The 25918-nt window shown below is 41.0% G+C and overlaps 1 protein-coding gene and 1 long non-coding RNA gene across 3 annotated transcripts in view; one reads left to right on the forward strand and one right to left on the reverse strand.

Annotated features, from left to right (window-relative positions):
• The window catches only part of setdb1b (SET domain bifurcated histone lysine methyltransferase 1b), a 115548-nt gene extending 91262 nt beyond the window's left edge, over positions 1 to 24286 (reverse strand). For both annotated transcript variants that reach the window (XM_059979973.1, XM_059979974.1), the window contains exon 1: positions 24147 to 24286. The gene's annotated coding sequence lies outside the window, so the exon portion shown is untranslated. The remainder of the gene's footprint in view (positions 1 to 24146) is intronic.
• Positions 24144 to 25517, forward strand: LOC132399520 (uncharacterized). The gene is made up of 2 exons (XR_009514015.1): positions 24144 to 24278; positions 24788 to 25517. It is a non-coding gene; the product is annotated as an uncharacterized LOC132399520 (long non-coding RNA).
• Positions 25518 to 25918: the final 401 nt, after the last annotated feature.

The following is a 25918-nucleotide window of genomic DNA, read 5'->3' on the forward strand; positions in this document are numbered from 1 at the left end:
AAAATTACAGAGTTGGTGCTTCACTCGGCTTGGAAAAAATGAAAAATTTATTACAACGGGAAAAGAGTATTTTTGATCAAGACCGAAATACTTATGAATAAGAAAGGCTTACTCCACCATCAGAAAAACACTTAAAGGGGCTCCAGTTCCAGACTCTTTATCCAGCCAAACTTCCAGTGTTTTTTGGCACTGGACAAGTCTGGACACTGGACAGTAATGCATCAGAGGCGATGGAAGACCTGAAGAACAGGGGAGTTTTCCTGAACTGTCCCGGAATTGTGGCCCCCGCGGAGGGCACAGCCACGGCAAATCTGAGGCGGCTTTCCTGGGAGACAGCGGGTGCAAAATCCCGTCAGGATCAAGAAACAGGTCTGAAATGCATCCAGGACAAGCTAAAGGGATTTCGACACAACAAAGATACTGCATGAGAGCTCTCAAAAATATAGTGATAAAATATCCTTCAGCTAGGTTGGTAAAATCACATGTACCCTAACACTAAACTATAACTGACTTTGGATTAAGAACTTAAAAATAGAACATAAACAGTTTTTCCTCTGTAAGCTCTTATTACTATAACTGACCACAAACCTGGGAGCCAATCTTTGATTTTGTTCTTTTTTGTGCACAGTCCTGATTTCAATTATTCAGAGGCGTCAACCTGCACTAGGAGGGGCCCCTTCAGGTTTAAGGGCTTCCCCCAACTTAAAAGTTTAGTTTGAATTTCAAAGATGGAAGTCACAGATGTTATATGTGTTGTTTACGTGTTAAATGTTAGCTTGTTGTACAGGCAGAAATTCATTTGTTTAGGTCATCTAGGGATCTTTTTTATTGGTGTGGAATACCGTATCAAGAATATAGAGTAATCACCCTTAATGTGAATAGGTTACAGAACCCAATCAAAAGGAGTAAGGCTATAGCTAAAATGAAAAGAGATAAGTAAGATATAATAATTTGGCAAGAGACCCACCTTTCAAAGATTGAACATGAGAAGTCATGCAAATTGGGATTTAAAAATTGTTATTACTATTTTTTTTGAGCGGGGAAATACAAGGGGAGTTGCAATATTAATCTCAAATAAAGTAAATTCCCAGTTCTACTCACAGATTACAGTCAAAGAAGGGAGTTATTTACTGGTGAAGGGTTTTATTAATCATAAGGAAGTTACTCTACTGAATGTTTACAGACCACCAGGAAATGATAAACAGCTGATTAAGAAGGTTCTTAATATGATAGCTATGGAAACATCTGGTGTGGTAATTTGTGGGGGACACCAGAATATTCAATTACACCCTTCCCTCAAATAGAACAAAAAAGATAAATCCAGAAACATTACATGTCAAGAAACTGCTCAAAGAAATAGGCATGATAGATATATGGAGAAAGTTACATCCACTTGATAGACGGTTCACCTTTTTTTCTCACCCCCACTCTGTGTACTCGAGAATAGTTTTTTTTATATTTAATTCAGAGAGACACAGGATTAGGGGTAAGAGACATCTCTGACCACACAGGGGTTTACTTAACATTACATTTAGACAACAAACCCAAAGATAACTTGTGGAGACTTAATACCAGTCTGTTGAATGATCCGGGGTGTTTAAAGAGTTGAAGATTATATGATATTTAATGATAATGGAACAGTGTCCCCCAGCTCTCTGTGGGATGCTGCAAAAGCTATTATTAGGAGTAAAATCATAAAGTGGTCAGCTCAGAAGAAAAAGGAAAAAGAGAAACAAATCAAGGTTCTTATTGGAAAATTACAATTTTTGGAGAGTAAGCACATGGAGTATAATGACTGTATGTCTTGAATCAAATTTTGGATACAAAACAAATTCCAAGTAATATTTATGAAAGTGAAGTTGAGAAAAGAGCTAAGTTTGTTAAAAATAACTTCTATGAGAATGGTCCCAAATCTAAGAAATTACTTGCATGGAGAATACGTAACCAGCAAGCTGAGAGATCTAAACATAGGATGAAAGACCTCCAGACTAATAAGATGTTTCATAAATTGGAAGACAATCAAAAATCTTTCAAAACGTACTACACAATGTTATACGCTCAGCCCAAAGCTGCAGAGCTAGCAGACATATCTAATTTCTTAACGTCTTTAGATTTACCATCGGTAGGAATGGAGCAAAATAAACTAATAACTCAGGAGCTAACAGAAGAAGAAATAGGTAAGGCTGTATCAGCATTAAAAACAAATAAAATTTCAGATGTTGTTGGCTATCCAGTGGAATGGTACAAAACTTTCAGAGAGATAATAATACCAATACTTAAGAAATGTTTTAATTATGTTCTTGGAGGAAGGGAGATGCCATTGTCCCAGAATCAAGCAATAATTTCAGTAGTTCTTGAAAGTGGTAAGGATCGGACTGAATGTAGTTCCAATAGGCTCATATCTGTTCTTAACATAGATTATATATTATTTGCATCAATATTAGCAAAAAGATTGGAAAATATAATTCCAGATCTAATTGGCACAGATGAAAGAGGTTTTGTAAAAAGTAGGCAAATCCAGGACAATCTGAGATGGGCCCTTCATCTCATTGACCATATGAGCAATAATAACCTGGAATCTGTAGTTATTAGCCTCGATGCTGAAAAGGCCTTTGACTCAGTACAATGGGAATATCTCTACTTCGTACGATGGGAATATCTCTACATGGCACTTAAGCGGTTTGGCTTCAGTAATCAGGTAGTTGGATGTCTGAAATCTTTATATTCTTCCCCTACAGCCAGAATTAAAATAAATGGGAATTTATCTAAAACAATATTTCTTGAAAGGGGATGTCGACAAGCCCCATGCCCCTAAGCCCCATGCTTTTTGCTCTTTCTAATCGAGCCATTGGCCCAGGCAATTAGAGACGACAAGATTATAACAGGTGTACTGATCAGAGATACAGAACAGATTTGCTTATATGTGGATGACATTCTCGTGACTCTTACCAATCCCCATGCAGGTTTGCCTAAATTATTACCTCTGCTGAAAGAATTTGGATCTTACTTTGGCTATAAATTAAATTTATGTAAAACCCAAAATTTAAATTTGAATTATGAACCACAAGAAAACATTTACAGAATGAGTAAATTCAAACAGAAAGGTAATATTATTAAATACCTAGGAGAGCTAATACCTGAAGACTTGTCTATTATCTATGAACATAATTATATTCCCATAACAGCTGATATTAAGGCAGACTTAAATAGATGGTCATTGCTGCCAATGAATATGTATAATCGAATAGAAGCCATAAAGATGAATGCATTACCTAGATTGCTCTTTCTTTTTCAATCACTGTCTGAAGTACCTTTTAAGCAATTTAATGAATGGAAAAGAATGATTTCAACATTTATCTGGGGAAAACAGAAACCAAGAATTAGATTTCAGACATTACAGCTGCCCAAGGATAAGGAGGATTTGGGGTGCCTTGCTTTGAAGACTATTATAGAGCAGCACAGCTGTGCTGTCATGTTAACCGCTGTTGGTTAACATAGCGCATTGGTGACATAGCATCTGAAATATGGAATGCAGTAGCGATCACCATATTATGAAATGCAAAGAAGGCTGGAGTCGCTTTCCCTCCACAGACCTGCTGAGTTCCTCCAGCATTTGTGTGCTGCAGCAGGGAACCAGCGGGGCAGGCAGGATTACAAAATGGCAGAACACAGTCAAGGGGCTGAGTGGCCTACTACTGTCCCAATTCAACTTCTTTATGAGAATCACGCCCTGCCTCGACGTGAACGGATCACCAGGAAAGGCTCTACTTTCTTAGAAGTTTACACAGATTCGACATGTCATCTAATACACTGATTATCAGTGTATGTACAGTGGAGAATGGTTGATACGGAAACACCAATGCTCAAGAAAGTAAGAAGCTACCGAAAATGGTATATAGAGCCCAATCCATTACAGGCAAAGCCCTCCCCATCTTTGAGCACATCTACAAGGAGCACTGCCACTAGAAAGCAGCATCCACCTTCAAGGAGCCCCACCATCCAGGCTCTCTTCTCACTGCTATCATCGGGGGGGGGGGGGGGGGGGGAGGAGATTTAGGTCCAACACCACTAGTTTTAGGAACAGTTATAACCCTAAAATCATCAGGAATCTGAACCAGCGTGGATAGCTTAATTCACCTCAACTCTGAACTGATTCAACAATCTACAGACTCACTCACCTTTCAAGGACTCGACAACTCATGTTCTCAGCATTACTTACTGCTTTTTATTTGCACTAACTATCTTCTTTGCATACCAGTTGTTTGTCAGTCTTTGCTTATGTGTAGTTTTTCATCTTCTCAGAGTATCATCAGCTTGTTGTGGTGGAGTTCCTTACAGTGATATCTTCTGATGCTTAGCTCCTAGAAGGGCTACCCATGGAGGTATGGTGAGGGGGAGGTTCCAGCTAAAGAGTGATGCAACCAAAAGATCTCAGTGGTAGAGCTTGAAGATGCGAACACACAACACGACAGTGAAGGTGAAGGAAGCCTGCAGTCCCCAGTCATCTTGGATTCCATGCCACTGGACCCTGACCCAAATCTGTCATAGACTGGCTACCTACACATCAACGCCCATATATTAAACAAATCACGCACTGGCATTCTCTATTAAGGGAATTAATCTTGACATCCTGGATTAAGGTGATTATCAAGTGGTGAAGGGGTGAGATTGTGTTCTACAGCCACCTGAAGACCCACCAATAAATAGACAATCCCTAAGAGAACATCATACTCAACTCGAGTGATCGCATTACTATAGTTTTCCATAAATTCTATTCTATTACTTTATTTTCCAGTAAAATTAATCTTAAAGTAGTATATGGTGACACATACATACATTGACAATAAGTTTACTTTGATCTTTGACCTTGCAGCTCCACAGGTACTGACTGCCCTCTGACCCCACACCTGGTTCAGCCACCACAAGGTCAGATTTTACTGAGAAGAGAGACGGGAAGGGGGAAAAATAAGTAGGTTTTGGTCTGTAAAATCTTATTTGGCCATGTATATCAACCAACTTCTCAACATTACAAAGCCCCACACATTTTTAGAGTTTGCACTCACTCACAGCTCTGTCTGAATTGCACTCAGTGTTTTGGAAAAGGCTTTTTCATTGTGTGACTAGACAATTTCTAAAGCACAATAGCAGGATAAAAATTTTGTCGAAAGTTACAGGACCTTTGGTTTGCTGTATCAGTGTCAACCATCAGACACCCACTCACACTGATCCCACACTAATCCTATTTTATATTATCCCCACATTCTCTTCAAATCTCACCCATATCCAAACATTTACATACACTGGGGACAATCCACAGAACCAAATGAACCTTCTGACCTGCACGTCTTTGGAACGTGGTTGAAAACCAGAGCGACCACATGGAAATGCATAAGAATCAGGTTTATTACCACTGACATGCACTCAGTGGTCACTTTATTAGGTACACCTGTATCCCTGCTCATTAATGAAAATATCTAATCAGTCAATCATGTGGCAGCAATTCAATGCATAAAAGCATGCAGACATGGTCAAGAGGTTCAAGTTGTTGTTCAGACCAAACATCAGAATGGGGAAGAAATGTGATCTAAGTGACTTTGACCGTGGAATGACTGTTGGTGCCAGACAGGGTAGTTTGATAATCTCAGAAACTGCAGGTCTCCTGGGATTTTCACACATAACAGTTTCTACAGTTTACAGAGAATGGTGAAAAAAACGAAACAACATCCAGTGAACGGTAGTTCTGTGGGGGAAAATGGCTTGTTATTGAGAGAAGTCAGAGAGTTACCAGACTGGTTCAAGCTGACAGGAAGGCAACAGTAACTCAATAACCACACGTTACAACAGTGGTGTGCAGAAGAGTATCTCTGAACCCAGAACATGTCAAACCTTGAAATGGATAGGATACAACAGCAGAAGACCACAGACGTACAATCAGTGGTCACTATTTGGACAGAAAATAATCTTCGCCCTGGAGCATTAAATTTTGTTTCTCTTATCACTGACACACCTTGACCTGCTGAGTATTTCCAGCTCTGTTTATATTTTCCATTTATTCTCATTCCCATTTTTTAAGCCTTTAATTTAAAACGAAGATTTAAAGTTGCTGATTTTTTAAAAATCTACCCAGTATGAGACTTTGTCACAGTGGAGAACATTCCTCAGAGTGTGCCTGTTCTTTTTGATGACCTGCTGTTTAGGATGGCATGGTCGGTAGAGCTGCTCCCTCACAAGCACAGTGGTTTGGGCTCTTGCCTGACCTCCCCTGCTGTCCATGCCAACCTTTTTATACCAAACCTCTTTGTCTATACTAGTTCCAAATTGTTCTACGTCTTGTCCATGTGTCTACTAATCCATGAGTCCACTGGAGACCCTAGAAGATGGCTTGTCCTGGGGTTAGAAGCCTGTATATCTACATAGATGGGTGAGAGAGGAGGAGGACTGGAGCTTGATTTGCTGTTATTGCTTTGTTGCTTGGTACGTTCTGTTTTGTGTTGTTCAGCTGAGCATTGAGGGTATGCTAGTTGACGCTGGAATCTGGCATCACTTGTGGGTTGTCTTCAGCATATCGTCAAGTGTATTGATTGTTGATGCAAATAACACGTTTCACTATGCTTTGATGTACATGTGATAGATAAATCTGGATCTATATTTAAGTGCCGGTCTAAATGTATCTTAAGTGTAGTGATAGTATCTCCCTACACTACCTCCTCTGATAGTATATGCTAGACATTGTGAGCATATGTGCATGTATGTAATGTCCTTCAAAACTCCTTCCTCTTAATGAGTCCATGAACATTACCTCACTATTCCTCTTTTGAGTGTTTCTTTGTAACTTCAGTGATTGTTATGTATTGCACTACTGCAAGAGAATCCTGACAAGAGAATTTAGAGAGCTAGGTAGAAAGCTGACTTCCGGTATGGCGGCCACTTTGAAAGTTGTGTTTCACACTGCTCTGCTTTAGAAACTACAATTACTACAGAAAATACTCTCACTTGCAACAATTCTTCGAAGCACAATGTCGGATGGGTGTTATAAAGCCAAAGGCTAGTAAAATGAGAAAGGAAAAGAGCAAAGCGTCTTTTCAGCAGAAGTTTCATTTTCAGAATATTTTTATTAATACATAATCTCCTACAACGATAGAATAATACAAAACTTCAACAAATTGATATGTATACAATTAATAGAGCTGAAAAAAAACTAATCGTAATATATAAAAATGAAAAAAAAATTATATATAGAAAAAGAACCCCATCTAACTAAGAAAAAAAAACATTAAAAACTACAAAAAAAACCATTAGGAATCAATCCCCAGAAGCAATACATTTAACCATCATCTAGATATATTAAAAAAAGTCATCAACCGCCAATTCACACTTTTTAAAAAAGATAATAAAATTGGGAAGAAACCATTTATACCATTTCAAATTAAATGGTAATAATTGGCAAAAGAACCCCATCTTCTCTCGAAATCAAATCGAGGTTCAAAAGTTCTACTTCTAATTTTTTCCAAGCTGAGACATAACATTACTTGAGAAAACCATTCAATTAATGTAGGGGAAGAGATATCTTTCCATTTTAATAGCCCTTCTTGCCAACAATGTAGCAAATGCAATTAATTACATGTTGATCTGAAGATGAAATACCCTGAATATGATGCAGAACTATTCCAAATAGAACAGTTAGTCTAATAGGTTGTAAATTAATTTTCAAAGCTTTAGAGATCGTAGAAAATAAAGATTTCCAAAATAGTTTTAACGAAGAACATGACCAGAACATATGTGACAAAGTAGCTACTTCAGTTTTACATTTATCATAGTAATTATCTACACTAGGAAATATTTTAGATAGTCTCTCCTGTAAATAATAATGATGGACAATTTTAAATTGAATTAAACAGTGACTGGCACATATAGAAGAATTTACATTTTTCAAAATTCAAACCCAATCGTCATTCACAAAGGTCATATTAAGTTCTTCCTCCCAATCTTGTTTAACCTTTAGTGATAGGTTCTCTTTTTGTAACAAAAGTAAATTATAAGTTCTGCTAATGGAACCTTTCACTAAGGGATTCAATTTCAAAATAGTATCCACCAAATCAGATTCTTGTAAATATGGAAACTTAGGTAAATATTGTTGTAAAAAATGTCTAACCTGAAAATATTGCAAAAAATGTGTATGAGCGAGAGAAAATTTATTAATTAACTCTTCAAAAGTCATCAATCGACCATCACAGAATAAATCTGTAAAAAAACGGTTCACTTTATTTTTCCATAGGAGAAAAATGGGGTCGATTATTGAAGGTTTAAATGAAAAGTTTCAATATAAAAAACTAGACAACTTAAATTGTTTAAAATTTTAAAAATTACAAAACTGAATCCGAATCCGTAAAGATTGTTTAATAACCGGGTAAAAATTTAAATTTGGAATTTTAGAGAGCTGTAAAGGTAATGGAGCTCCTAATATTAAAGTTAAATGAAATTGTTTAACAGCTTTTAATTCCAAATCAATCCAAAGTGTTTTTTGGCTCTTCTCAAGCCAGTATAACCAAAAATATAATTGTCTAACATTCACAGCCCAATAATACAGTCTTAAATTAGGAAGTGTAAGTCCACCATCTTTTTTGGGTTTTTGTAAATGGTACATGTTGATTCTTGGTCTCTTATTGTTCCAAATAAAGGAAGAAATAAGAGAGTCAATTTGATAAAAAAAATTAATTAAAAAGATAGGTATATTTTGGAAGATATATAAAAATCTAGGTAAAATCATCATTTTAACAGCATGGAGACGACCTATTAAAGAAAGAGTAAGTGGATTCCATCTAGAAAATAGTAATTGCATGGTCTACTAGAGGAACTGTATTAGCTTTATAAAGATATATGCTATACATTTTGAGCAGATGTCCTTCAAAACTCCTTCCTCGTAATGAGTCCATGAACATTACCTCATTATTCCTCTTTTGAATGTTTCTTTGTAACTTCAGTGATTGTTATGTATTGCACTACTGCAAGAGAATCCTGACAAGAGAATTTAGAGAGCTAGGTAGAAAGCTGACTTCCGGTATGGCGGCCACTTTGAAAGTTGTGTTTCACACTGCTCTGCTTTAGCTACTACAATTACTACAGAAAATACTCTCATTTGCAACAATTCTTCGAAGCACAATGTCGGTGCAGGTGTTATAATGCTGAAGGCTGGTAAAATGAGAAAGGAAAAGAGCAAAGCGTCTTTTCAGCAGAAGTTAACTGGCTGAGGGGTTCGTGGTGAATCACCAAAAGCTGGCAAGGAAATGGCGGAAGAGGAGGCCAGTGAAGTGGGGGAACTCGGAGATATGAAGGCGGACGCAATACTAGCTGCTATAAACTGCATGAAAACAGAGTTTTCATCAAGGTTTGACGGAATTATGGCAACGATACTAGATATGAGGAAGGAGATAAATGATGGTGCTGAACATGTATCACAGGCCAAAATGCGAATATCTAGCAGTGAGGACAATGTAGCAAGTTTGAAGATTAAAATACACACACTGGAATCAAAAAATAAAACTTTGGCGGATAAACTATTGGATTTGGAAACGAGATCTCGACGGAACAACCTAAGACTGGTAGGCCGGCTGGAGGGTGCTGAGGGAAGAGATACATGTTCTTTTTTAGAGAAGTGGTTACCGAATATACTGGAGATTAAAACTCTGCGGTCCTCAATTGATATTGAAAGGGCACACCAAATTGGTCCAATGAGGGAAAACAATGCACCACCGAGAACACCAATAATGAAGTTCCTTAACTACAAGGACAAGCAGGCAGTCATTACTGCTTCACAGGCTACAAGGACCAGCAAGTAAGATTCTATTCGGACCTAGCCACAGGAATACACTTATTGAGGAAGCAATTCGACTCGGTCTGCCAGGATCGACATAGCCTGAGGATCCGACGTGGAGTGGGTTACCCTGCAAAACTGCTAGTGGCACATAAAGGACGCACCTACACTTTCAAAACCCCGACCGAGGTGTTAAGAGTTTATTAAGAAGATCCAGAAAGACGCTGACAGAAGCTAAAAACGGCAGAACATTTGAATAATGTGAGATAAAGCAATGTACTAAACACATGACTGTTACAAAATTTTCATAATGTGTTTTGGAATCTGTTAAAATGTTTGGCTGATATGGGCAAATATATTAAGCACAAATATGTTTGTACACGCAAGCAGGTGCGCATGTAAAAGCATACACGTATTGAAATACTAAAAGTTGAGGTATAAAATATGCTCTTTAAGGATATGTTGTGTTTTATATGTGGGACAAAATAGTTAAATGGTTAAGAGCTAATGATTTAGTTAAAATACTACAGGTGTTGCAGATGAGAGTTAATTAGCGTTACAGTAAGGATAGCAGCAGTGATTGGTTTGAGTAAAGATAAGAGTGGGTGGACTGATCTTGACTAAGTGTGGAACTGTCAACAGCGATAACGGGAGACAGAATGTTTTTTGGGGGGTTCCCACGAAAGTGGGAGGTGGGGGAATTGTTCATGTTTGGTGTCTTGGATGTGGGTTCAATCATCTAGGTTTGTCAGGCTTCTCTTTAAATGTATTCCTATATTGCAAGGTAATCTATTCTTTTTTGTGGGAAATGTCTCAAGGTGTGAATCTTAATTTTGTTTCTTGGAACTGCAGAGGTCTGCAGCAGTTTAGAAAAGTCATGAACAAGATAAACGATATGGACTCCAAAACTGTATTTCTACAAGAAACTCATCTCTTAGATGAGGACAGCATAAAAATTAAAAGGAGATAGCAGGGTAGTGTATACACAGCATCACTCTCATCTGGGGCTAGAGGAGTTATGATTTTATTCATAAAACAGTCCCATTCCAAGTGAAAAATATAATTAAAGATAGAAAGGGAAGATATTTAATAATCCAAGGTTCTCTACTGACTGAAAACTTAAACTTAGTAAACTTGTATGGCCCCAATATAGATGACACTAGTTTTTTTGAAGACCTGTTTCTTAATTTACTAACATTTGTAGGGCAATACATAATAGCAGGAGATTTTAACTGCACATTGAACCCCAGTATGGATAGGGCCACAGGGATAGATCAAACACACAACAGGTGTACAACAGTTATTCATCACTTCATCAAAGAATTAAATCTGATAGATACATGGAGAAAATTGAAACCAAATATCAAAACCTACTCTTGTTACTCTAGTACATTACAGACGTATTCTCAAATAGATTATTTCTTAATTTCCTCAGGATTACGGACCAGAATTCAGAACTGCTACTATTGATAATATTGTGATCTCAGATCATGCACCATCTTGCCTAGAATACATAGATAAAAGGCTGATGAAAGATCCTTCTGGATGGCACTTTCAACACAAATGGTGACAAGATGAAGAATTTGTAAAACATTTAGGGAAACAGATAGATGAGTTCTTTGAAATTAATACTACACAAACATCTGCATGTACGAAGTGGGAGGCACTTAAAGCTTTTCTTAGAGGGCATATTATCAGTTATACAGGCTCAAAAACAAAAAAGGTGCGTGATGAGAGAGTACATTTAGAACACAAAATAAAGACTCTCCAGGAAAAAGTCTTTGAAAACAGAAACCCATAATTGGAAAAAGAATTACTAGTTTTGAAAGCTGAATATGAGAAGATGTCTGCATTTAGCGCTGCTTCTAGTCTTCTTAGACTAAAGCAATCATTTTATGAACAGGGCAACAAATCAGGCAAACAATTAGAAACTAAGACATCAATTACAACCGTCATATCCAATGGGCACGAAGTTGTGGATCCCACAGAAATCAATGATGCCTTTAGAGGCTACTATGAAGAATTATATAATACAAAAAATGAAATCAATTTGCATTCCCTAAATAGGCTTTTGGACGAGCTACCTATACCACATATCTCAAAGGAATATAAAGAAGATCTGGAATTAGACATCAACAAAGAAGAAGTTGGACATGCCACTGATAATTTGAAATCAGGAAAAAGGGCAGGACCAGATGGCCTTCCAATTGATCTGTATATAAAAAAAAATCAAGAATAAATTGCTAACTCCACTTTTGGAAATGTTTTTAAGAGGCATTTCAGTCTTCCACCCTCTATGAATAACACTTTGATTACCTTACTGCCAAAATGAGGTAAACCTCCAAAAAGGTGTGAGAACATGAGACCCATTAGTTTGTTAAATTCTGATCTTAATATAATCTGTAAACTTTTGGCAAAACGTTTACAAAACTTACTGCCTAATATCATAAGTAGAGATCAAAATGGATTTATAATGGGAAAGCAAAGTTTCCATAATGTAAGAAGGATATTGAATATCATTCACAATAACAAAGAAGCATCAGATACAGCACTTCTATCATTGGATGCGGAAAAGGCCTTTGATAGGGTTGAATGGCCTTATCTTTTCAATGTCTTAGAAAGATTTGGGTGTGGAAATAACTTCATAAATTGGGTTCAGGTAATATACAAAAATTCTACAGCAAAAATCTTACCAAATAGAAACATTTCAAAACCAATAACGATCAGTAAAGGTTGCGGACAGGGTTGTCCACTCTGGCCCTTATTATTTACAATGGCAATTGAACCTCTAGCAATAGCAATACGTTCACACCCACAGTTCTGTGGAATAACAACAGGACAGATAGAACACAGAATTGCCTTGTATGCTGATGATATAATTTTATTTATATCCAATTTAAATGAATCAATCCCAACCTTCCTACAGCTAATTAAATCATTTGGTGAGATTTCAGGATACTAAGTGAGTAATACTAAATCCTCTACATTACTGCTCAACGCTAATGAAAGAAAGGATCCAATTTCGGAGGTAATCCAACTTAATGTTGTACAACAGTTTTAGTATTTGGGAGTAGAGATTCTGCCTAGGTGAGAACATATTGTTAATGCTAATTATGACCCCTTAATGATAGATATTAATAAGTAAATTGAAAGATCGGTGGCTCTCCCAATATCTACAATTGGGAGAATCAACATTCTAAAAATGAATATACTACCAAAGCTACTTTATCTATTCCAAAATATTCCTTTGCCACCACCCTGAGACCTGTTCTCAAAAATCAAAAAGATATTTTTGAGATTTATATGGAAAAATAGGAGAGCAAGACTTAGTTTATCTTTATTGTATTTGCCATTTGATCGAGGGGGTCTAAAATGTCCAAACGTCATGTGGTATTATTGGGCTATACAGCTGAGAACTATTATGTTCTATTTTTCAACAAATGATTCTCTTCATTGGATAGAAATGGTATCTCACGGTCTAAAACTACCTCTTCCTTTATACATAGATAGTTAAAAAATTACAGAAGCAAACTTAAAATCCAATTGTAAAGCACATGATAAAGGTATGGTATGATGTAAAAAAAATTTAAAAGAACCATATGTTTTATCACAATATAGTCCAATATGGGGCAATCAGTTCTTTGTACCAGGAAGAGCAGATGTGACATTTAAAGAATGGAAATCCAAGGGACTTCAAATGATTCGAAACCTTTATTTAGCAGACTCAGACATTATGATGTCTTTTAAGGAGCTGAGGTGTACCTTTAACCTCAATAGTAAACATTTCTACAAATACCTCCAACTAAGAAGTTTTGTTAAGGTAAATCAAAATAACACACCTACCAGATCCCTACATCCACATTTGGAAAAAATTATGATAAAGCACAGTTTCAGAAAGGGTATCATTTCAGAATTTTATAATTTGCTGGTATCTTGCTTGTCTGAAAATTCACAATACAAATTGAAAACTTGGGAGGAAAACTTGCAGCTTAAAATTTCGGACGAAGAGTGGAAAACAGCTTGCACTAACGCTCATATTAAGTCAATAAACGCCTTAAATTGATACAGTACAAATGGTTAATGTTGACATATGTCACACCAGTGGAATTAAACCGATACAACAAACACATATCAAACATATGCACAAAATGTACAGAAGCTACAGGTACATTGTTTCATTGTATGTGGCAAAGTAGAGAGACTGGAGCATTCTGGGAAGAGGTAGGAGCTATAATCGAGAAAATTATTTCAAAACAAGTTTCACTGGAACCTAAACTCTTTCTGTTGGGTTTGTACTTAGAGAAACACAATTACAGTAAAAATTTATAGATCTCAACTTACTTCATGCTAAAAAATGTACTGCACAATTATAGAAAAGTACTCATAGGCCAAGCACTACTCAATGGATAAGGCGGATGTTATCAAGTCTCCCACTGGAAAGGATAATCTATAATATTAAGGTCTAAACAGCAGATATTTGAGAATATATGGAGACCCTTCATTAACTATATCAAGTATTTGGACTTAACAGAAGATTAAAAGTGTATTACCTTCTGTAGACAATGCAGCTTCCAAACTTGTATAAAATTTATATTATTTATTTATTGATTTTTGAATTGTATTATAAATACCTGTTAAATTTTACACATTTTTAATATATAGATTACCACCTGTTGAAATAGCTTTTTTTTGTTTCTTTTGTGCATGTTGGCTTGTTTGTTGTGTTAATACAGCAACTTCTGTATCATTTGAATAATATAAGAAAGTATAGGAAGGTTAAAGCTGTATTTTATGGTATTAAAATGCAAATAAACATATTGTGGCGAAAAAAAAAGCTGAGAAGCAGGACCTCCCAGGTAGTAATTTCTGCATTGCTGCCTGTACAAGTGAGGGTAGAAACAGGTTGATCTGGCAGAAAATGGCATGTCTAAGAAGCTGGTGCAGGGGACAGGGCTTCAAATATGGTACTGAAGGTGTTGTATCTAAACGCATATAGTATAATAAGGTGGATGATCGTGTCGCAATATTACAGTTTGCCAGATATGACGTTGTGGCCATCACTGAATCGTGGCTGAAGGATGGTTGTAGTTGGGAGCTGAATGTCCAAGGTTACATATTATATTAGAGGGATAGGAAGGTAGGCAGAGGGGGTGTTGTGGCTGTACCGGTAAAGAAAGACATTAAATCAGTAGAAAGCTGTGACATGAGATCAAAAGATGTTGAATCTTTGTGGGTTGAGTTAAGAAACTGCAAGGGTTAAAGGACATTGATGGCAGTTATATACAGGTCTCCCAACAGTGGCCAGTTGTGGACCTGAGGTGGACCACAGGTTACAACAGGAAATAGAAACGGCGAGTCAAAAGGGCAAATTTATGGGAGTCATGGGAGATTTTAACGATCAGGTTGGTAATGGATCACAAGAGAGTGAGTTTGTTGAATGCCGAAGAGATAGTTTTTAGAGCAGTTTGTCATTGAGCCTTCCTGGGGATCAGCTACACTGGATTGGATGTTATGTAATGAACCTGAGGCAATTAGGGAGCTTAAGGTAACAAAACCCTTAGGAACCACTGATCACAAGATGATTGTGTTCAACTTGAAATCTGATAGGGAGAAAATAAGGTTGATGCAGCAATATTTCAGTGGAGTAAGGGAAATTACAGTGGGATGAGAGAAGCTGGCCAAAGTAAATTGGAAGGAGCTGCTGGCAGGGATGTCAGCAGAGCAGCAATGGTGTGTGTTTCTGGGAAAAATGAGGAAGGTGCAGGACATGTGTGTTCCAAAAATGAAGAAATACTCAGATGGTAAAATAGTACAACTGTAGCTAATGAGGGAGGTCAAAGCTACTGTAAAAGCAAAAGAATTGGCAAAATAAAGCAAAAATTAGTGGGAAGACAGAGGACTGGGAAGTTTTTAAAAACCTACACAGAGCAACTAAAATAACATTAGGAGGGAAAAGATGAAATGTGAGAGCAAGCCATGGTTATTTGAGTTACCGTCACCTTCCTTTAAGCTTGAACCAGTCTGGCCATTCTCCTTTGACCTCTCTCGTTAACGAGGTGATTCATCCACAGAACTACCACCACTTGATGTTTTTTTTGTTTTTTATACTATTCGCTCTAAACTCTGGAGTATGTCGCATGTGAAGATCCTAGGAGATCAGCAGTTTCTGAGATACTCAAATCACCCCATCTGGCACCAACAATCAATAATCAAAGTCATTTAGATCTCATTTTTACCCCATTCAAATGTTTGGTCTGAACCTCCTGACCTTTCATACATTGAGTTGCTGCCATGTGATTGATATCTGCATTAACAAGCATGTGTATTGGTGTACCTAATAAATTAGCCACTGAGTGTATATTTGTGATTTTCAATGTTTTGCAACTAAACCGTACATTTACTGATTATTTCAACAATTCACTAATAGTAACATTTGAGATTTGAGGAGTGTTTTGGTGCCAAGTTTAAACAGTGTCGCTTCTGAACCCCACACTTTGAACAGGAACACAAGGGAGACACAAGAGACTGCAGAGGCTGGAATCTGCTGGAGGAGCTCGGCGGGTTGAACAGCATCTGTAGGGGAAAGAAAGGAAGTTAGGGTTGAAATTCTTTCTCCCCATGATGCTGCTCAACTGGCTGAAGCTCATCCTGCAGGGCTGTGCATTGCTTGAGGAGGAGAGCTAGGGTAAAAACAGCTCCGCAGTGGCTGGCGGTTGGAAATACAGCTTGGGAAACCTGAAGTGGAGTGTCTATTGGTGTGAGATGGAGCTATGACTCACTGAATGGGGCCTATTTTAAATCATGAATAATCTACTCAGCAGACTTTGTCTTTCACATTAAAGGAAGTGCTGGGTCTGGATAGTTGGGCCTGATGGCTTCATAGAACAAAGTACAGTACAGCTCAGGAACAAGACCATGATGCCATATGAAACTAATCCCTTCCTCCTGCACATGACCCATATCCCTGTATTCCCATAATATTCATGTACTTCTGAAAGCCACCATCATACCTGCTTCCATTACCACCCCTAGCAGAGCATACCAAGCACTGTGTTAAAAACTTGGAGGGAACATTTTTTTTTAAAAAAGGAAATGTCTTTCCACACAGAGGTTGGTGGTTGAGTTGTCAGATGAATTGGTAAAGTGGGTACAATGATAGCACATAAAAGCAACTTGGATGGGTACATGGATAGGAAAGATAGGGGAATTGGTCCAAACACAGGCAAATGGAGCTAGCTCGGGGAGGTATTATGGTCAGTATGCATGAATTGGGCCAAAGGGCCTGTTTCCTCACTGATATCTCCACATTTATCTTTATCAGCTATAAGCATTTTGCCTCACACCTTAACGCTATACCTTCTATTTGACTGTCATCAAATATTTGAGATTTCTGTCCTATGAAAAAGTCTAGCTACCAACATCTCCTAATTTTATAAACTTCTGTCAGGTCTCCATTCAGCTTCTCCCGCTCCAGAGAAAACAACCCAATTTTGTCCAACCGCTCCTTACAGCTTAAACCATCCAACCCAGCCAGCATCCTCTTCTGCCCCCTCTCTGTAACGGATCACACACATACTTCCAATGTGATCTAACCAAAGACTTTACAGTTTTAACATGGACATAAAATTTCAGTTAACCTTCCCCAACTCAGAGTGTGGGGAATCTCACAAGACGACACAAATTATTACTATGTCGTCACAGTTCTATGGCAACCAGAGTTGGTGGGTACAAGACTCTTAAGCAACACCGAGAGCATGTTGAACTTTTCATATCTGACCATACCCGTCCACTCCTTTCACTGACCGGCTTAGGCGACTCCAAGCCGTCAGAGCTGAAGGACCACATGTTGTTCCCCCGTGTTGTCCATGACGGACGGACATCAGCCCTGTTTCATCTTCGAGAGCTTCCTGCAACAACTACCAAGAGAGGTGTGGTCGGCTCTGGCTGGCTCTCCCCTCAAAGACCTCCAGGCCCTGGTGCGAGAGGCTGGCAAGGTCTTGTGTGACCATGCGGCTGGACACCTTTACCGCCTGGCCGCCACCTGAACATGAGACAATCGCCGCAGCTCAATGACAGTCTCCTCCCCTGTGTTTCTACCACACAAGGTTTGGGCCAAGAGCTAAGAAGTGCCGCCAACCCTGCGGGTTGAAGGAGTCAGGAAACAGAAAGTCCAGTGCCCGTTAGCTGCTATAGGTGTTGGCAGGTCAGGCAGTTTGTTGCGTGTTACAGATTCCATTTCCTCAGTGAGCGTCCTGCCTGCGCGGACACACTAACTGGGGAATCTGGACCATCCAGGAAGCGTGAGATGGTGCTGTGCTTCGGTCCATTTCCTCAGTGAGCGTCCTGCCTGCGCGGACACACTAACTGGGGAATCTGGACCTTCCAGGAAGCGTGAGATGGTGCTGTGCTTCGGAGGGCAGAGGTTCCGCTGGAAGTTAGTGTTGGCGACGGTGTCTACACCCCAGCTGGGAGCTGACTTCCTCTATCCAGAACTGGCGCCTCGTCAACGCAAAGACTTTCTACTCCCTCTCCGGCACACTCAGCACCACCTGCACTTCAACCTTGTCCAGAGCCCTTTCTGCCTCCAACAATTCGCCGACTTCCCAGACCTGACCGAGCCCACGTCCACTACTAAACATGGGGTGGAGCACCACATCCTTAAATCATACCCACACCAGGCGCCTCAACCCAGAGAGCTAACCGTCACCAAGGTAGACTCTAACGCCATGGAGCCCCTGGGCATCGTCAGGCTGTCCAGCCGTCCATGGGATTCCCCTCTCCATATTGTGCAAAAACCGGGGGCCAGATGTTGTCCATGTAGCAATTACTGCTACCTCAATGACACATGACCTCTGATCGATACCCAATCCCACACATCCAGGATTTCTCTGCCCACTTGGCAGGGAAATTTATTTTCTCAAAGGTGGACCTCGTTCGCTGATATTACACAGTTTGGTTTGAGTGCCATTCGGGCTGAAGAACATGGCCCAGACCTTTCAGCACCTAACAGTGTTGTCATGGATGTGCCATTCCTGTTTGTTTACCTAGATGACATTTTGGTAGCCAGCTCTTCTGGGAACAAACCTCTTACACTTGAGAACCCTTTTCGAATGCCTTAGTCAGCATGATCTTATCGTCAACCTGGCGAAGTGTCAGTTTGGACTGTCCGTGATCAATTTCCTCGGACACTGTGTCAATGCAGCGGGGCTAAAGTTGAGGCCGTCAACCACTTCCCTTGGCCAGTTAAGGCTCTGCAGGAGATTTTGGGCACGGTTAACTTTTATCATCGTTTTGTCCCCAAAGTGGCCCAACTCATGCAAGGCTCTTATGGGCAAAGAGGCCAACCACAGCGTGGACTGCTCCAAGGCATTCTCAGACACTAAGCAGTCATTGTCTAATGCAACACTGCTGGCACACACCCTCCCAGACACTCTGATTGCTCTCACCACGGATGTGTCGGATTGTGCGGTCGGTGCAGTGCATGAGCAGTTGGCCAACAGTATTTGGTAGCCTCTGGCCTTTGTTAGCTCTCAGCTTCGCTCCTGCGAGTGCAAATACAGCACAGTCCTGCTCGGCCTGTACTTGGCAGTGCAGCATTTTCGTTTTCTCATAGGGGGACATCCATTTACAGATTTTATGGATCATAAGCTCCATTTACCATGGTTAAGGTCTCTGAACCTTGGTCTGCTCAACAGCAGGGCCATCTTTCTTTTATTTTAGAGATCACTATGGACATCCAGCATGTTGTGGGGAAGCATAACCTTGTGCCTGACTGCCTTTCCCTGTTGCTGTTCATTTGGATGTGGACTATGCTCCGATGGCAGCAGACTGGAGCGTACAGGCACTGCGTTCAGCAGACACAGGTTTCAAATTGGTGAACGTTGCATTTCACTACTGTGTGATGTGTCAACGGGCAACCCAGGCCGGTTGTGCCAGTCATTTTCAATGCAGTCTGCGGGCTTTCCCATCCAGGCCAGAGGGCATCGCAGGAGCTGCTGACAGAAAAGTTTGTATGGCATCAACTTAAGAACAATGCCAGGGACTGGGCTAGTGCTTGTTTGGCGTATCAACACGCGAAGGTGCAGCCTTCGTCTCCTTTTGCAGTCCCCGAGGAGCGCTCCGACCACGTGAATGCAGATTTGGTTGGCCCATTGCCCCTGTCCCACAGGTTCACTCACCTCCGCACCATTGCTGAAAGGACCAAAGTTGGCCGGAGGCAGTGCCAATGTCATCCATTTCAGCGCTCATTGGCTCACAGATTGCTCGGTTCAGCATCCCGTTGGATATCTCTTCAGACCGAGGGACAGTTTAAGTCCGAGCTTTGGTATGCAGTTGCCCATGATCTAGGAGTCAAACTGCACCAGAACACGGTTAATCATCCTCGAGCCAACGGTCTGTGCGAGCGGTACCATCGTTCAATGAAAGCCACTCTCTGTGCACACCTCAGTAATGGTTGTTGGGTGGACAGACTGCTATGGGTCACGTTGGGCCTGAGAGTAGTCCCTAAGGCGGACCTTCAGTCCTTCCCTGCACAGCTCGTTTTCAGGCAACCCTGCAGGTGCCAGATAAGTTTCTCCCAACACCCGCAGTAGCGGTTGTCTTTTATGGACAGTGCCTCCGGTGCCCGCGGTGCAGCATGGCCTTTCGCAGTCACACCTGTTGCTGGGTCTGTGGGAGGAGAAATATGTGTTTGTACATCATGATGGACATTGGGGTCCTCTGCCTATATGACAACCTGTTCCTCGTGTTGGAAGCGGGGCATAAGTTTTTTTTTACACTGGACTTTGGAGGTATCCTGGACAGTGTTTCTGTGGATCTTCTTAAGCCTGCCTTGAAGTGGACCTGGAAGTGGCACAGTCTCTGTGGAGGGACTGATTTTCCCAACCTACCAGCAAAGGGAAATCCCCAGTGACCATCATAACATTGCTTTTTTGACATACCTTTTCTATCTCCCTTTGTACCTTGTAAACCATATCTTTGCTACTGTTTGGAGTTCTGTATATAATTCACATCAAGGTCTTCTTATCTTTGCAGTTTCTTAGCTCAACCCACAACAATTCTACACCTTCCAATCCTATGCCACTTGTTTCTAATGATCTGATTTCATTTTTTTTGCCAACAATCACCCCACCCCCTCTGCCTGTCTTTTTGATACAATGTGTATCCTTGGAGGTCAAGCCCCCGGCTATAACCTTTGTTCAGCCATGATTCAGTGATGCCTACAACATCATACAAGCCAATCTGTAACTGTGCTACAAGTTCATCTACTTTATTTCATATGCTGTGTGCATTCAAATATAATAGCTTCAGTCTTATATTCATCACCCCTTTCCATTTTACACTGCTGCTCATGCCGTTGACTGCAATTTTGGCCCATCAGCAGACTCACTACACGCTGTACCAGGAAACCATTATAACAGCAGGACAGAAGCTGGTGGAATGTGCTTTCAGGTTTTCTGTACCTTCCGCCTGATGGGAGGAGACAGAATATCTAGGGTGGGTTTGACTTTGCTGGCTGCTTTACTAAGGCAGCAAGAAATGCAGAAAAGAATTTATGGAGCGGAAGCTGGTTTCTGTGATGTGCTGAGCTGTGCCCACAACTCTCCGCAGTTGCCAGGCCAAACCATTACACATCCAGACAGATAGATTTCTACGATGCATTGATAAAATTGGTAAGAGTTGACAGAGACATGCCAAGTCTCTAAGGAAGTCTCTAAGGGGGTGGTGAGCTCCTTGTTGGACCAGGACAGGATATTGGTACAGTTCGTACCCGGGAATTTGAAGCTCTCAACCTCAGCATAATTGAGCACATGCACCAACCCCCTTCTGAAGTTGATGACCAGCTCCTCTGTTTTGCTGAGTTGTTGTGATCACACCATGCCACTACACCTCTATCACGTTCCTGTACTCCATCTCACCGTTACTTTATGAGTGGCATAGTAGTGCAGAGGTTCAGACAGCACTGTTACAGCACCAAAGATTGGGGTTCAATTCCCGCCGCTATCTGTAAGCAGTTTGTATGCTCTCCCCATGACCGCATGGGTTTCCACCAGGTGCTCAGCTTTCCTCCCACATTTCAAAGGCGTACGGTGTTAATAAGGGTTAATAAGTTGGGGGTGTGCTATGCTGGTAGGCTGCCCCTCCAGCATAGATTCAGACTGTGATGGTTGTTGGTGCAAATGGCACATTTCACTGTATGTTTCGATGCATGTGAAACATAATGCTAATCTTTATCTGCAAACTTGTTGGTAGAGTTAGAGCAGAATTTGGCCACGCAGTCATGAGTATACAGAGAGTAGAGTCGGAGGCTAAGGACACAACCTGTGAAGTACCAGTGTTCAGAATAATTGTGGCTAAGGTGCTGCTGCCCATTCTTATTGACTGCAGTCCATAATAAACCAATATACCAGGGAGAGAGCCTGCCAGGGACAGGATGGACAACTTGGGTTGCTTTCTCTGGAGTGCTGGAGGCTGTGGTTTATATGATTATGAGAGACATAGATAAAATAGTCAGTCAGTATCTTTTCACAGACAAGAGAAAATCTGCAGATCTGAGCAACACACACAAAATGTTGATGGGACTTTTTTTTTTGCATAGCTACTGCCTGGCCTGCTGAGTTCCTCCAGCATTTTGTGTGTATTAGTCAGTATTTTCTCCCCCAGGGTCAAAATGTCTAATACTGGAAGGCATGCATTTAGGATGAAGTCAAGTTCAATGGAGATATGTGGGTAAGATATTCTTTAAATACAGAAAGTAGTAGGTACCAGGGCTGGTGACTGAGGCAAATAGAGGTATTTTGTCTTTTTACAGAGTGGTGAGTGCCTTAAATGTGCTGCCAGGGGTGGTTGTGGAGGCAAACATGATTAGATTTAGATTCAACTTTATTGTCATTGTGCCGAGTACAGATACAAAGCCAATGAAATGCAGTTAGCATCTAACCAGAAATGCAAAGAACAGTGTTATTTAGAAATTAACTGCGAATAAAAAGTAAGTGCTACAGAACACAAATATAAAAGTACTGAGACAGTCCAATATGGGTGCAATACTGCTTAGGGCTGTGATGTGAGGTTCAGCAGGGTCACAGCCTCAGGGAAGAAGCTCTTCCTGTGCCTGTTGGTGTGGGAGCGGAGGCTCCTGTAGCGCCTACCGGATGAGAGGAGAGTAAAAAGTCCATGGTTAGGGTGAGATGCATCCTTGATAATGCTTTTCACCCTGCCCAGGCAGCATTTAAGGTAGATGTTCTCAATGGTGGGCAACTGGGTGTCGATAATCCGCTGGGCAGTTTTCACCACACGCTGGAGTGTTTTGCGGTCCGATATGGGACAATTGCCATACCACACTGAGGGGCAGTTGGTGAGTATGCTCTCAGTGGTACAGCGGTAAAAGTCCATCAGTATTCTGGGACAGAGGTGAGCTTTCTTGATGCCCTGCAGGAAATAAAGGCATTATTGCACCTTTTTGATCGGGATGGAAGAGTACAGGGACCAGGTGAGACCCTCAGAAATGTGGACACCAAGGAATCTGAAGCTTGATACACGCTCCACTACAGCTCCACTAATGTAGATGGGGACGTGAGTGTGGCTCCTAGCATGCCTGAAGTCCACAATGATCTCCTTGGTCTTCTGGGTATTAGGGGCCAGGTTGTTGTCGGCACACCACACGGCCAGGTGCTGGACCTCGTCCCTGTAGGCCGTTGACTGCTCTGCTTACATCGAGACATAAATGTGCAGCGAATGAAGGGATCCAAATGTTGTGGAAGCATTAAGGATTGGTTTGTACAGACATATAATTACTAGGTAAATTAGATTGGCAGAGTATCATGAGCACCTGTTCCTGTTCTGTACTGTTCTTTCTATCTGTAGATAAGGTGTTACAGCGGTGCCTACCCAGCCACAGGAACGATGTGCTGTAATGTTGTGGCACATGTCCGACAGCAGAGATTTAATACGACTTGCTGCAGCCGCAACCCAACACAATAGCAGTTACAAAAGTATGACACATATCTCGCAGCAACAATCTAAAATTAAAACATCATGGTACGATATTTGCGGCAGCAAATAAAATACCAGAGTTGCCAGCCATGTCTCCATAAACTACGATTCCCATAACTCCCCTGGTAGTAGTACAGCACAGCATTACAAACCGCGCCGGCCGAAGGACTACAGCTCCCAAACTGCAAAGCGGCAGCGGCGATGTTGTGGGAATTTTGAAACGCGCGGTTCGGCAACGCGTAAACCGGAGTTGCAGCGGCGGTTGGCGCTGCCCCGCCGATGATATGAGAGAACGGCGATTTGTTCCTCTCATCGGCTTCTCCACGTTGGCGAAGCTACTCACCTCGTCACTCGAGCCAGGCTTCAGCGGCCGCCGATCGCAAGGCCCCGGCGATGTATTCGCGCGCCTGCTATTGTCTACCGCGTCCCTCGGTTATGGGCTGGGGTAGAGGACGTGGCCCAACTTCTTTTCACGGTGAGAACAGGGACCATTTTACTTTTTTTTTGTGGTATATAAAAAAACACTTCTTTTCCCCTCCCCCCCGGCGGTGAATCCAGCGATTTCTACCTCAGAGCCCGCCGCGCCGGTAGCCTCTAAACGTCTGGCCCAATCACACGGAGGAATTTCTGAGTGATGTCCAAGCCAGCCAATCAATTCATCCGAGGTGGATGATTGATGTTGCGTTTCACCATTGGGCTGCTTCCTCTGCTCTCAATGTCAATACGCCGCGTTGTTAGAGGAAGGTTAGCGCCAGTTTTGATGACCGGCATGTGGCCTAGCCAATCATCTACTACTATCTTCAACTCCTCCTCCGGTTGGTTGTTTTTCAGCGCCCGCTCAGCTGATGGACAGCGAAGACTACTAATAGAGTGTGGAGTTTGTTGTACCGCCTCAGTTTTAATTGGTGACCGAGTGCGCCTATTGACTTTTCTCATAGAGCCCCCTCTAATCACATGGCAGAAATGCGATGCGCTCTTTTTCAGGTCGTTCACCTTCATGCTGAGCCCAGCTCTGTGGAAGAAGATCATGCAAATACAGAAAATTGACGCAGTTCAGTCTGGGCAGCCGATCAAGTTAAAGATGTTTGGGGAGAAGGTGAAGAGAGTCCCTCTGCTAATGACTACACACATCCAGGCCATGCCATCTTCTTTCAGCTACCATCAGGCATGAGGAACAGAAGCCTGAAGTCCCTCACCACTGGATTCAGAAACAGCTATTTCCCCAAACCAATAAGTTCTTAAACCCACTGGCCACTTAGCACTACATTGCAACAAACACAAAATGCTGGAGGAGTTCAGCAAGTCAGGCAGCATCTGAGGAAAGGAATAAACAATCAATGTTTTAGGCTGAGACATTTTTCCTGTTCTTGTTCTATTCTTGTTTTTACAAAAGTGTGTATTTTGTAATTACAGAAGTGTCTACAGATGCTGCTAATATACACAAAGGGCTGGAGGAACTCGGCAGGTCAGGCAGCAGCTACGGAGATGAATGAACTGACTGATAAAGGATCTCAGCCCAAAGCATCAAATGTTCATTCCTGTTTACAGATGCTGCCTAATCAGTTCCTCCAGTATTTTGTGCATGTTACTCTGTGTAATATGTTTTTTTTTCTTGTGAAGGCTGCTTATCTGAAGCTGCACCATGTGAAGTTTTCCAGTGCGATTGTACACATAAGTACTTGTACATATGACAATAAACTCAGCTTCAATAAGATCCTGTGCAGTGTTGTACAGGTTTGAATACAAAGTTCCCTGAAAATGGTGACAGAGGGTTGAAGAACACATACATGTTTGTCTTTATACTGATTACAGGAGTTGGGATGTCGTGTTGCAGCTGTACAATACCTTGGAATGCTCTGCACAGTTCTGGTCACCCAATGAATTTCAGCTGCAGATCAAAGATGGTAACAAATCAGCAGATTGGAAGGAGATTGAAAATCTGCCTTAAGAACAACCTGTTACACTAGTGGTCGCCAACCCGTCAATCGCGATTGACTAGTCAATCTTTGAGACTTTCTCAGTTGATCCCGAAAAAAAAAGAAAAATAAATACACAAATACTGTTGAGAGATTGTTTCCGGGTTGCGGGGTTTTAGTTCCGTTCTTTCTGTCCAGT

This window comes from Hypanus sabinus, chromosome 9 (assembly GCF_030144855.1).
Source record: "Hypanus sabinus isolate sHypSab1 chromosome 9, sHypSab1.hap1, whole genome shotgun sequence".
NCBI lineage: Eukaryota > Metazoa > Chordata > Chondrichthyes > Myliobatiformes > Dasyatidae > Hypanus > Hypanus sabinus.